This window comes from Oryx dammah, unplaced genomic scaffold (assembly GCF_014754425.2).
Source record: "Oryx dammah isolate SB20612 unplaced genomic scaffold, SCBI_Odam_1.1 HiC_scaffold_12, whole genome shotgun sequence".
Classification (NCBI taxonomy): Eukaryota; Metazoa; Chordata; class Mammalia; order Artiodactyla; family Bovidae; genus Oryx; species Oryx dammah.
In genome coordinates, this window is record NW_024070196.1 from 55,912,477 (window position 1) to 55,926,291 (window position 13,815).

Consider the following 13,815-nt stretch of genomic DNA (forward strand, 5'->3'; position numbering starts at 1 on the left):
GATCTTCCCAGTCCAAGGGCAAACCTGAGTCTCCTGCATTGCAGGCTGATTCTTTACCACTGCACCACCAGGGAAGCCCCTAAAGTCACTTAAGAGTCAAACCAAGTCTATCTGAATCCAGGGCCCACTCTGGATGGCTATACTGTCCCGGAGGGCAGGGGCTGCATTTCCTATTTCTTTTGAATCCCCTGTGATGCCCAGCATTGTGCTCTGCATGCAATAGTTTCCAAATAAACATCTGCTGAGATGATGAAAAATGTGGAAAGGATCATAGAAATGCTGAAAGGGAAAGAGTTAAATGCTCTGCTCCAGGTCACTGACAAAGACAGAAGGAGAGCCAAGCCCTGAGCACCAATCTCAAGGCACAGAAGGGTCTTTTTCAAGTTGGTAATAAGGACGTTTGTCAAAATGCCTTTCGACGTGGGGCTGAGAAGCTGATGGGAGTGTGACGAGCATCTCAAAGGCTGAGGTTCGCTTCTTAGTTCTTTATCTTATCTCCAGGGCTGAGGGAAGCCCTGATGGCTCAGAGGTTAAAGGGTCTGCCTGCAATGTGGGAGACCTGGGTTCGATCCCTGGGTCGGGAAGATCCCCTGGAGAAGGAAATGGCAACCCACTCCAGTATTCTTGCCTGGAGAATCCCATGGATGGAGGAGCCTGGAGGGCTACAGTCCACGGGGTCACAAAGAGTTGGACACGACTGAGCGACTTCACTTTTACTTTCCAGGGCTGAGTCAGGACATGAATTAATGCCAGAGAATCCCTCTGACCCTCAGCTCAAGCCAAGGAGACATTCAGAAAACAAGATCCCATTTACTGAGTGCTTGTATGTACCAGGTGCTGTGCTAAGTAGTTTACTGAATAGGACAAACATTGCCGAGGTCACCTGATACTACAGTATGGTGATAAGATAAGATAAGATAAAAGAGAACCCTCTTACACTATGGGTGTGAATGTAAATTGGTACAGCCACTATCGTGCTGTGATTCATTGGGTTGCAAAGAGCTGGACACGACTGAGTGACTGAACTGAACTGAACTATGGAAAACAGTATAGAGGTTCATTAAAAATGAGCTATTATATGATCTAGCAATCTTGGGCATATATCCAAAAAAGATGAAAGCTCTAATTCAAAAAGATACATGTACCCTAATGTTCACATCAGCATTATTCACAATACCAAGATATGGAGGCAACTTAAGTGTTCATCCACAGATGAATGGATAAAGAAGATGTACACAATAGAGTATTATTCAGCCATAAAAAAGAATGAAATAATGCCATTTGTAGCAACATGGATGTACCTAGAGATTATCATACTCAATAAAGTAAGTCAGACAAAGACAAATATATATCACATATATGTGGAATCTAAAAACTACCACAAATGAACTTATTTACAAAACAGAAACAGACTCACAGAGAACAAACTCATGGTTGCCAAAGGGGATGGATAGGCGAGGGTCGAATTGGGAGAATGAGATTAAGTAAGGAAGGAAGGAAGGAAGTGTTAGTTGCTCAGTCATGCCCTACTCTTTGCGAACCCATGGACTGCAGCCCACCAGGCTCCTCTGTCCATTGGATTTTCCAGGCAAGGATACTGGAATGGGCTGCCATTTCTTTCTCCAGGGGATCTTCCCAACCCAGGGGTCGAACCAGGGTCTCCTGCACTGCAGACAAATTCTTTACCGACTGAGCTAGAGATGCATATAATTATGTATAGTACAGATAAATAATAAAGATTTGCTCTTCAGCACAGGGAACTATATTCAATATCTTGTAAACTATAATAGAAAAGAATTGAAAAAAAGAATATAGAGACACTATATATTACATGGGGTATGCATGTATACATATATATTCGTATATATCCATGAATCACTTTGTTGTACACATGAATCTAACACAATACTTTAAATCAACTATACTTTAATTCACTGGAGAAGGGAATTGCAAATCACTTCAGTATTCTTGCCTTGAGAATCCCATGAGCAGGATGAAAAGGCAAAAAGATATGACACTGAAAGATAAACCCCCCAGGTTGGTTGGTGCCCAATATGCTACTGGAGAAGAGTGGAGAAATAACTCCAGAAAGAATGAAGAGACAGAGCCAAAGTAAAAACAATGCCTAGGTGTGGATGTGACTGGTGATGGGAGTAAAGTCCGATGCTATAAAGAACAATATTGCATAGGAACCTGGAATGTTAGGTCCATGAATCAGGCAAATTGGAAGCAATCAAACAGGAGATGGCAAGAGTGAACATCGACATTTTAGGAATCAGTGAACTAAAATGGACTGGAATGGGCAATTTTAACTCAGATGACCATTATATCTACTACTGTGGGCAAGAATCCCTTACAAGAAATGGAGTAGCCCTCATAGTCAACAAAAGAGTCTGAAATGCAGTACTTGGGTGCAATATCAAAAATGACAGAATGATCTCTGTTTGTTTCCAAGGCAAACCATTTAGTATCATGGAATCCAAGTCTATGTTCCGACCAGTAATGCTGAAGAAGCTTAAGTTGGTCAGTTCTATGAAAACCTACAAGAACTTCTAGAACTAACACCCCCAAAAGATGTCCTTTTCATCCTAGGGAACTGGAATGCAAAAGTAGGAGATCAAGAGATACCTGGAGCAATAGGCAAATTTGGCCTTGGAGTACAAAATGAAGCAGGGCAAAGACTACCAAGAGAACACACTGGTCACAGCAAACACCCTCTTCCAACAACAAGAGAGAAGACTCTACACATGGACATCACCAGAAGGTCAATACCGAAATCAGACTGATTATATTCTTTGCAGCCAAATATGGAGAAGCTCTATACAGTCAGCAAAAACAAGACTGGGAGCTGACTGAGGCTCAGATCATGAACACCTTATTGCTAAATTCAGACTTAAATTGAAGAAAGTTAGGGAAAAACCACTAGACCATTCAGGTATGACCTAAATCAAGTCCCTTATGATTATACAGTGGAAGTGGCAAATAGATTCAAAGGTTTAGATCTGATAGAGTGCCTAAAGAACTATGGACAGAGGTTCGTGACATTGTACAGAAGGCAGTGATCAAGAACATCCCCAAGAAAAAAAAAAGCAAAAAAGAAATATGGTTATCTGAGGAGTCTTTACAAATAGCTGAAAAAGGAAGAGAAGTGAAAGGCAAAGGAGAAAAGGAAACACATACATTTGAATGCAGAGTTCCAAAGAATAGTAAGGAGAGATAAGAAAGCCTTCTTCAGCGATCAATGAAAAGAAATAGAGGAAAACAATAGAATGGGGAAAAGACTAGAGATCTCTTCAAGAAAATTAGAGATACCAAGGGAACATTTCATGCAAAGATGGGCACAATAAAGGACAAAAATGATATGGACCTAACAGAAGCAGAAGATATTAAGAAGAGGTGGCAAGAATACATAGAAGAACTATACAAAAAAGATCATCATGACCCAGATAATCACGATGGTGTGATCACCCACCTAGAGCCAGATATCCTGGAATGCAAAGTCAAGTAGGCCTTAGGAAGCATCACTATGAACAAAACTAGTGGAGGTGATGAAATTCCAGTTGAGCTATTTTAAATCCTAAAAGATGATGCTGTGAAAGTGTTGCACTCAACATGTCAGCAAATTTGGAAAACTCAGCAGTGGCCACAGGACTGGAAAAGGTCAGCTTTCATTCCAATTCCAAAGAAAGGCAATGCCATAGAATGCTCAAACTACCTCACAGATGCACTCATCTCACATGCTATCAAAGTAATGCTCACAATTCTCCAAGCCAGGCTTCAATAATACGTGGACCATGAACCTCCAGATGTTCAAGCTGAATTTAGAAAAGGCAGAGGAATCAGAGATCAAATTGCCAACATCTGTTGGATCATTGAGGATGCAAGAGAGTTCCAGAAAAGCATCTACTTCTGGTTTATTGACTACACTAAAGCCTTTGACTGTGTGGATCACAACAAACTGTGGAAAATTCCTAAAGAGATGGGAATACCAGATCACCTGATCTGCTTCCTGAGAAATCTGTATGGAGGTCAAGAAGCAACAGTTAGAACTGGACATGGAACAACAGACTGTTCAAAATTGGGAAAGGAGTATGTCAAGGCTGTATATTGTCACCCTGCTTATTTAACTTATGTGCAGAGTACATCATGCGAAATGCCGGGCTGGAAGAAGCACAAGCTGGAATCAAGATTGCCGAGAGAAATATCAATAACCTCAGGTACAAAGACGACACCACCCTTATGAGAAAGCAAAGAAGAATTAAAGAGCCTTTTGATGAAAGTGAAAGAGGAGAGTGAAAAAGTTGGCTTAAAACTCAACATTCAGAAACTAAGATCGTGGCATCCGATCCCATCACTTCATGGCAAATAGCTGGGGAAACAATGAAAACAGTTAGAGACTATTTTCTGGGGCTCCAAAATCACTGCAGATTGTGACTGCAGCTATGAAATTAAAAGATCCTTGTTCCTTGAAAGAAAAGCTATGACCAACCTAGACAGCATATTTAAAAGCAGAGACATTAGTTTGCCAACAAAGGTCCATCCAGTCAAAGCTATGGTTTTTCCAGTAGTCATGTATGGATGTGAGATTTACACTATAAAGAAAGCTGAGATGGGAGAGAGGTTCAAAAAGGAGAGGTATATGTATACCTATGGCTGATTCATGTTGAGGTTTGATAGAAAACTACAAAATTCAGTAAAGCAATTATCCTTCAATAAAAAAATTAATTTAAAAAAATTTTTAAAAGGAAGGAAAGCTGAGCACTGAAGAATTGATGTTTTTGAACGATGGTGTTGGAGAAAACTCTTGAGAGTCCCTTGGACTGCAAGGAGATCCAATTAGTCCATCCTAAGGGAAATCAGTCCTGAATATTCATTGGAAGGACTGATGGTGAAGCTGAAACTCCAATACTTTGGCCACCTGATGCGAAGAGCTGACTCATTTGAAAAGACCCTGATGCTGGGAAAGATTGAAGGTAGAAGGAGAAGGGGATAACAGAGGAAGAGATGGTTGGATGGCATCACTGACTCAATGGACATGAGTTTGAGCAAGCTTCAGGAGTTGGTGAAGGTTAAGGAAGCCTGGCGTGCTGCAGTCCATGGGGTCGCAAAGAGTCGGACACAACTGAGCGACTGAAGTGAATGAACTAATACTTCAATTAAAAATAAATAAATAAAATGGGAGGTGATATTATTCATTGCACCTTCTTCATAGAGTCATTTTAAGGGTAAATTGAGCACATGGTTAGTGTTCCATATACATTAGCATGTATTAGTCTTCCAAATTACCCTGTGAAGTAGGTACATCAACCCATTTTTCAGATGAGGATATGGAGGCTCATGGGCAGAAATGGCTTGCCTGATACCACACACCTCTTAAATATACAGAAAACATATTGAAATCTCTGTCATTCTCATCCCAATGGACCCTTTACCATTCATGCTATCATGTTACTATAGGGTACCCTGTCATTGTGTCCTCAGCTTTGGGAAGAAGGAAGAGGTCAAAGTCTTTTGTCTTTACAGACTTGCTGTCATTCTTCCAACGGTTTAATTTTGTCACATGCACATATACATGGGAGTTGCAGGTACAAAGAAGCCAAGTGTCAAGGTTTATATCACTCATGTCTTTATTCATCACATATTTACTAGGCCAGGCACTGAGAAGTTGCTGCGAATAAAGTCACTGACAAAACAGACTCAACCTCTGACCTCATGGAGCTCAGAGGATGCAGACATAAATTCAGTTCAGTAACATAAATTAGTTGTGCACATGTATTATCGTGGCTGTAACATGTGTAACATGTAATGTAAAGCAGTGATGTTGATGCTCAGAGGGCCTGTGATAGAAAGCAATGACAGAGAAGGCAGTCAGAGAAGGCTTCTTGGAGAAGGTGATGACTGAGCTAGAGTATATAATAGTCAATAGCCACAGAAAAAGTGAGGGAAAGTCATTTCAGGTAGAAGGGATTGCATATGTAAAGGCCCTGTGGCAGGGGGAGCATGTGAGTAGAGGGACTGAAAGGCAACTCATACGGCTGGAGCAGAGAATGAGGGATGCATGTTATGGGAGGCAGCTAGGGACACCACTGGAAGTCAGGCCAAGTAAGACTTGAGGCCAGAGCAGAGGCTCAGACTGATGCAACGCAGCAAATCAGAGATGCCTTGGTGTATCTGCTCGTTCATGTGAGGACAGGGATGTTGTCTATCGGTTTTCTGCTGAATCTAGACTGCTGCATGTCTAGAATGGTACCCAGAACACAGAAGATGCTCAGTGAACATTTTTGAATGAGTGCATTTATATATTCATCCCACAAATATTTACTGCTTTATGACAGGCCCTGGCTGAGGTCCTGAATGAATGATGGACCTTGAGTAGTTCTGGGTTAATGAGAAAGGCAGAGGGTCCACCAGACTGTGAATGTCCTAAGGAGAGAGACTGCATCCTTGGTTGACTCTGCACCTTTACAAGAACAAGTCTTCACCTTCATTATGGAGATCCCCAGGACCTTGGTCTCAGACAGTCTAACCTGGAAGTTTATATGTGGACCTGGGATGCTGCATTTTAACAGGGGCTCCTGTTGATTCTGAAGCAGGTAGTTCCCCCAAAACAGTCTTGAGAAACACTGTCATAGAACATTGCATGGCACAAAACATTAACTGTTCAATATAAAGTTGACAAATGAATAAGTGAAAGGACTGAGTCACTGACTGAAAACAACCTATAATATAATGTAATGAGATGGAACGCTGTAATAATGATGGTACAGAGGAAGAACTACAGAATTGCTTATAGAAATGCAATCACAGGACAGGGAAGGCTTCCAGGAGGAGGTGGCTTTTGAGTTGAGCCCTGGAGACTGAGAAGACATTTTCTAGGTGGGTATGTGTTCATATGTCTGAACCTCAGTTTTCTCAGTTGTTCAACAGGAATAATAACAGCTTCACCAGGATGAGAGTGTAAGAATTATATGAAATTTACTTATTCATCCCATAAATATTTATGGAGCATCCACCACATGCCAGGCACCATTTTAGGCACATGCTCAGTTGCTTCAGTCATGTCTGACTCCGTGACCCCATGGACTGTAGCCTGTCAGGCTTCTCTGTCCATGGGATTTCCCAGCAAGAATACTGGAGTGGGTTGCCATTTCCTCCTCCAGGGGGTCTTCGTGACCCAGGGATTGAACCTGCTTCTCTGCGGCTCCTGCATTGGCAGGCAAATTCTTTACCATTTGAGCCACCACTTAGGGGCATAAACAAAGCAGTGAAAGAATCCTGTCCTTCTTACACACTAGGAATAAGACACACAATAATCCTAATAAATAAGTGTATTATCTAGTAGTTTAGAAGGCAAGAAATGCTCTGAGAAAAACAGTAAGGAAATGTATCACATCAACACATCGGACACCTTAAACTTATACAATGTGGTGGTTTAGTTGCTAAGTCATGTCTGACTCTTGGTGACCCCATGGACTGCCAGGGCCTCTCTGTCCAAGGGGTTTTCCAGGCAAGAATACTGGAGTGGGTTGCCATTTCCTCCTCCAGGGGATCTTCCCCACCCAGAGATCGAACCTGGGTCTCCTGCATCACAGGTGGATTCTTTACCAGCTGAGCTACCAGGGATAGTGTATGCCAATTACATCTCAATAAAAATTTAAAAATAAAGACAACCATTGCTGCTATCATGAACCAACATTTGTCAAGTAAACAACTGCTCTTTTTCACAGATCTTCTATTTTTGTGGCTTTCCTTGCTTGGGATGATAAATCCTTGCTCCCTCAGTTGACTCCATGAAGACAAGAGAAGTTCTTCCCATCCAGAAAAATGGCTTTTGCCATTAAAAATAAAAGCAAGCAAGCAAACAAACAAGCAAATCTCCTACTTCAAGCACTTGACAACTGGAAATGTAAGGTCTGGGGCCCAAGAGCTCCCTTGCCCTGAAGCACAGGTTCTCCTTGGGGGTAGTGCTGCCCCCTAGAGGGAAATCTGGAAATGTTGGTAAGGGGTTAGATCATCGCTAGGTCTGGGAGTGTGCAATGCATTCACACCAATGTCCAGACACTTAATATCCATGAAAAGTAAATTCATCAGAACCAACTGAGCCTGACTCTAATTCCTTTGTACATAGAAACAAAAAATATATTTTCTGCATGGTTTAGGCATACATTGAATTTTAAAGGAATATAACTACTGGATAAATTAAGCAAAGGTTGTTCTTTGCTTTGTTCAGAACGTTACCAAAAGTTGTGTGCCATTTCAGAAAACCAGGTCAGGGACAGCAGTGCTGTGCATGACATTTTTTTTTCTGTAGGTGACACAACACATCTGTACAAGTTTGCCACTGTTGTTGCAGCAGTCACAGTGATTATATATAGAAGCAATTATCTGGCTATATCATTATGTTTTATTGTAGAGTCATATCCAAGCATTTACATATTGAAATATACACTGTCTTATTATAGACTACTTTCACTTTATTCTCTGTTATAATGCTGTTAGGACATTATATTGATTTTTTGAAGTTATGTGTATATATAGATTCTATTATCTGTGAATTTCATTTCTAGATAGTAAAAAGGGGGTTATAAAATGTTCTTTTTTTCTTTTTATATAAAGGGGCATTGAATGTGACTGAGGATCAATTCATCTAAATGCTACTGCTGCTAAGTCACTTTAGTCGTGTCCGACTCTGTGCGACCCCATAGACGGCAGCCCACCAGGCTCCCGCGTCCCTAGGATTCTCCAGGCAAGAACACTGGAGTGGGTTGCCAGTTCCTTCTCCAATGCATGAAAGTGAAAAGTGAAAGTGAAGTTGCTCAGTCGTGTCCGACTCTTGGCGACCCTGTGGACTGCAGCCCACCAGGCTCCTCCATCCATGGGATTTTTCCAGGCAAGAGTACTGGAGTGGGGTGCCATCGCCTCCTCCGCTAAATGCTACTACTGAGCTTTAGAAAATACGCCCTGTGGATTTCGGCACTATTATTGACTGATCTCTCCATATTTCAAGAGAAACTGGGCATCTAGGTGTTTTCAAGCAAGCTTCTGATTTTCAAAGAAACAGCAACAAATTTTAAATATGTATAAACATTTAGTGAAAAGATGAGTGGTGTCAGGGATTTGGGTGAATAAAGGATGAGTGGGCAGAACACAGGTTTTTAAGGCAAGGAAACTATTCAATATGATACTAAAATGGTAGACATATGTCAGTATGTGTGTGTGAGAGACGCTTAGTTGCGTCCGACTCTTTGCGACCCCATGGACTATTGCCCTCTGCCCAGTCTCCAGGCAGTAGTACTAGAGTGGGTAAACATTCCCTTCTCCAGGGGATCTTCCCAATCCAGGGATTGAACCCAGGTCTCTTGCACTGCAGGCAAATTCTTTACTGTCTGAGCCACCAGGGAAGCCCATATGTCATTATACATTTGTCAAAACCATAGAATGTACAACACCAACAGTGAACCCTAAAGTAAACTATGGCCTCTGGTTTGATGATGTTGATCCATCCACTGTAATAAGCATATCCCTCTGGTGTGACATGTTGATTAGGGGGAAGGTTGTCCATGGGTGGGGGTGGGAGGTGTGTATGGGAACTCTCTGACCTTTCCACTCAATTTTGCTGTGGATCACAGTCTGGCTATATTTAGCCAAAAGGACTGCAGTCCACCAGGCTCTTCCGTCCGTGGACTTTCCCAGCAGAATACTGGAGTGGGTGGCCATTTCCTACTCCATGAGGCATATTTTTTTTTTCATGAGGCATATATATTTTTATCCCCGCTTTCTAGACTGTGAACCTGAGGCTCAGACAGCAGGACCTGCACAGACCATACAACCAAAAAGCCTCAGAGTAATCTCAGAATGACTCCAGCCAGATCTAGTTGATTCCAAAGCTCATATGATCAACTACAATTTCTATATTTACTCTAAAAATATTAGCAATACTTACAGTGGGAATGGCAATCTACTCCAGTAATCTTGCCTGGAGAATCCCATGGACAGAGGAGCCTGGTGGGCTACAGTCTGTGGGGTCACAAAGAGTCAGACACAACTGAGCAACTAACACTATAGTTATATTCATTCACTGAACCCCTTCTATGACAGGGAATTCATTCATGGTCTCTACCAGAGATTGTCAATCTTGACTACACGTTAAACTCACCGGAGCACTTTAGAAATTATTCATTCCAGGGTCTCCCATCATTGTTCTAGGATATGACCTGAATGTCAATATTTGTGAAAGTTCCCCATGTAATTCCAATAGTTGGCAGTAATTAGTACAATGAGTTAAAGACTTCAAAGTTGGGTGGGAACCTGACTTTCCCTCTTGAGCCAAGTCACCTCTCTAAGCCCTTTTCTCATCTGCTACGTGGACACTACTTGCCTCAGGTCTTCTGTGAAATTAAGTGTGACCTCCAGGTGATGCCCACGACCTGGCCAGGTCAATGGTTCTCAGGGTCTGTGTACTAGGATCATCCGGAGGGTCTGCTTTTCTCGTTACAGGTGTCCAGGCTCCATCCCAGAAGTTTTCAGCTGGTCCATTCACTGGGTGCAGATAAAAAGCCTTCCAGGTGATTCTATATAAAGGTCAATAACTACTGAACAAGATGTAACTGATACCCTATTTTGCTTAGGCACTGAGTCTCATAGAGAAGTGACTTATTCAAGGTCCCATACCTAACAAGCTGTGCTTTTAACCATTATTCTTCACTATCCAGAAAAATTAAAACCATCTTTTCTTGCCACTAAATCCAGATTGTTGCTAGAACCTTCCTGTCAAGCCAGAGAATCATAAGATCTCAGGGTAAGCATGTCCCTTAAAGACTACCATAGTCCCACCCACCATGTGACGCTGACCTCCTTCCTTAGTGGTTACCTTATTCTACTTGGTTCCTTTGAAAACTGGGAGATCATTAGCCCTTAAGCAACCCGATACGCCTTTGAACAGCTCTGACTCCTAGAGGGAGCTGCCGTACTTACTACACAGCTGTTGAGAATTTTGAGATAGATCTGTTTGAGCTGACACAGAAAAAGAAAATCTCTGAGATAAATTATTAAAAGCAAAAAGCAAGTTGAAGTACTATATGCCTAGGACGATCTAATTGTTATGCAAAATACAAAACTTTCTGAATGTGTATGTAATTGCATAGGGGAAAAAACCCTGGAATCGTAAGAACAAGTCAGTAACAATGGCTCACTTTAATAGGGAAAGGGAAATTTAGAGGGAGTTAAGTGTGTATTTTTTCTGAATAGTAATGATATGGACCTCACAGGTTGTTGTGGGAATAAAATGCAGAAAGAGATTTAAACTGATCCTATCATAAACACTCAATGAATGTTAACCAAATATTTTTTAGTCATAAAAAAGTTTCCAAAGGAGTCAACAGTGATTATTTATGGGTTTTCTTGCTTGGTTGTTTTTAATATATTTTTTCTAAAATGAGCATTTGGTTAGGGGACAACAAGAAAGAAACAGAAATCACTTCTGTATCAACTCAGAATGCATTTGGCTGCGAGTAATGGAAAACCTAACGAACAGAGGCTTATACAAAGAAAAAATAATAACAGGCTTATTTTTATCTCTTAACAAGATGTCCAGAAGTAGGTGGCTGCTGTTAGCCTGGTCATCAGGGATACAGGGCCGCCGGGCGTCCTAGCACATTTGCATTTAGCCCCATGCTCCTTGCATGGTGGCTGCTGCATCCGCAGACACCACATCCACTTTCCAAACAGAAAAGGGGAGGACAGCTGGTGCCAGCTGCATGTTTTCCTTTTTGTTGGGAGACACACTGTTCCCAGAAGCACTAACAGCAGATGTATTTAGGTCTCCTGGATCTCATTCATGTCACTTCTAACTTCAAGGAAAGCTGGCAAAGTTAGGAACAAGATTGTCATGACTGGCTTCAGCTCACCATTAACTCATAGTCTAGGATTGGGTATACCAGTGCCTATTTTTTAAAGTGTTGTTCTGCTATCAAGGAAGAAGGGGGTTTAGATATGGGGTATGATACACAAGTGTGTGCCACAGCTTCCATCTGTGGAGCCTCTATTTCTCCCCCACACATCTACCACCGAGTCTCGTTGTTGTTTACAAAATTACATGCATTATTAATAACTGCACTTGTAGGCTGCTTACAGTGTGACACATAACTTATTTAAAATCTCATGGGGAAACCCAGCAGGGTCAGAGCTGGGATGTGCAGACTCCCACCTGTGGAGATGAGTAATACTACCACCCCCAGTATTTATTTATATCCAACTGAAACACAAAACTGAGGGGGGTGGGAAATAACTTGAATCCCAAGTGTGGATTCAAACACCATCTGAAAGAGAAATGGATAAGGAGGAGTAGAGAATGAGAGCCTGGTTTTAGGGAGGGATGGCTCAGGTTCTGAGAGAAATGTCACCATAAAAATAAAAACGTGACAAAACAGTGAAGACGTGACTGCAAAGTCTGCAGAGCAGAGGGAGACAGGGGGCCAGGGAACTGGCAACAGGTAGAATATAGCCTAACCCAGATAATGGGCTGTATGTGTATGAGTGTGTGTGCCCTGGGAGAAAGGGGACTCTCAGAGTGACATGAAAGTTCAACTTAAGAGACAGTAACTTGTCTTCTCAATTCACAACACAATACTCAGCTTCTGTGGCACCGTGAGAATCAAGAGCTGCTTACGACAGAGGCTGAGGACTCTGGTTCTAGAATCACATGACTTTGCTGCACACCCCACTTCTACCGTCAACTATCTCTGTGACCTTGGCCAAGCTGTTTATCCTCTCGTTCCTCAGTTTATTCATCTGTAAAATGGACATAATAAAAATATCTACCTTTAAACAGGGTCATGAACATTAAGCCTAGAGAGTGCCTGGGACTTGGTATGCTCTTGCTACTGGTTAGCTGGGAGCTCAGACAGGACAGAATTTTCCTGCAATTTGGGAAACTTGGGTTCAATCCCTGGGCTGGAAAGATCCCCTGCAGAAGGGAAAGGCTACCCACTCCAATATTCTTGCTTTGAGAATCCCATGGACACTGGAACCTGGTGGACTACAGTCCATGGGGTTGCAAAGAGTCAGGTACAACTGAGCAACTTTCACTTTTCACTGGTTAGCTAGTGGTATTGTTATGCCAAAGATCTGAGACCACCAACAACTGCATGGGGATTTCAGCATAATGAAGGCCAGCAGTGAGAAATCAGAACTGATTTGAGAGTCCACATGTAACCCTAATCAAACTCAAGTTGCCACTTGGCCAAGTCTGGAGCACTGTAGAATTTGGTTGCTCAGCCCAGCAACCAAGAGTATGTTAGTCTCTTGTTGTTGTTGTTTAATATTTTGGGCACCATTAAAGAGGTATCATGACCCCTTTGCCTTACATGTCAACTCTCCTCCTTTCCTTTTCAGCACATTTCTCACTCCCAATTATCCCCTCAAAACCTCCAACCTCCACTACCATGCATGCCTCACAAGGCCTCCCTCTCTCACAGAACTCTGTTCTCTCTCATCTCTGACAAGTCCATCGAGGTCTTTTCGGACAAAACCCCACCATCTCTTCTCTGGTTCTTTATCCAGGGATTAGCACATACTGCATTTGAGTCTGAGGCAGGGAGAAAGGAAATGATACTAAATGGGTAACGCCAGAAACCATTCCCAATAAATGAAGGATGGGAAAAACACTGTGGCTAGTCATTTGGTCTCTGCATTTTATGCAAGGGTACTTTTCATGCAAGGGTACTTTTCCTTTGTTAATATGGTCATTCGACAGATATGCATTTGTGCTGGGCACAATTCTTGTCTTGGGCTTAGGAGGATGGTAATATGTGGTCT

The 13,815-nt window shown here is 42.1% G+C and overlaps 2 long non-coding RNA genes across 2 annotated transcripts in view; one reads left to right on the plus strand and one right to left on the minus strand.

The window, feature by feature from the left end:
• Positions 1-13,815, minus strand: part of LOC120871117 — a 108,165-nt gene that overhangs the window by 37,581 nt on the left and 56,769 nt on the right. The gene's annotated exons all lie outside the window — the stretch shown is intronic.
• On the plus strand, positions 8,259-13,003 carry LOC120871118. The gene is made up of 3 exons (XR_005722960.1): positions 8,259-8,268; positions 10,962-10,966; positions 12,890-13,003. It is a non-coding gene; the product is annotated as an uncharacterized LOC120871118 (long non-coding RNA).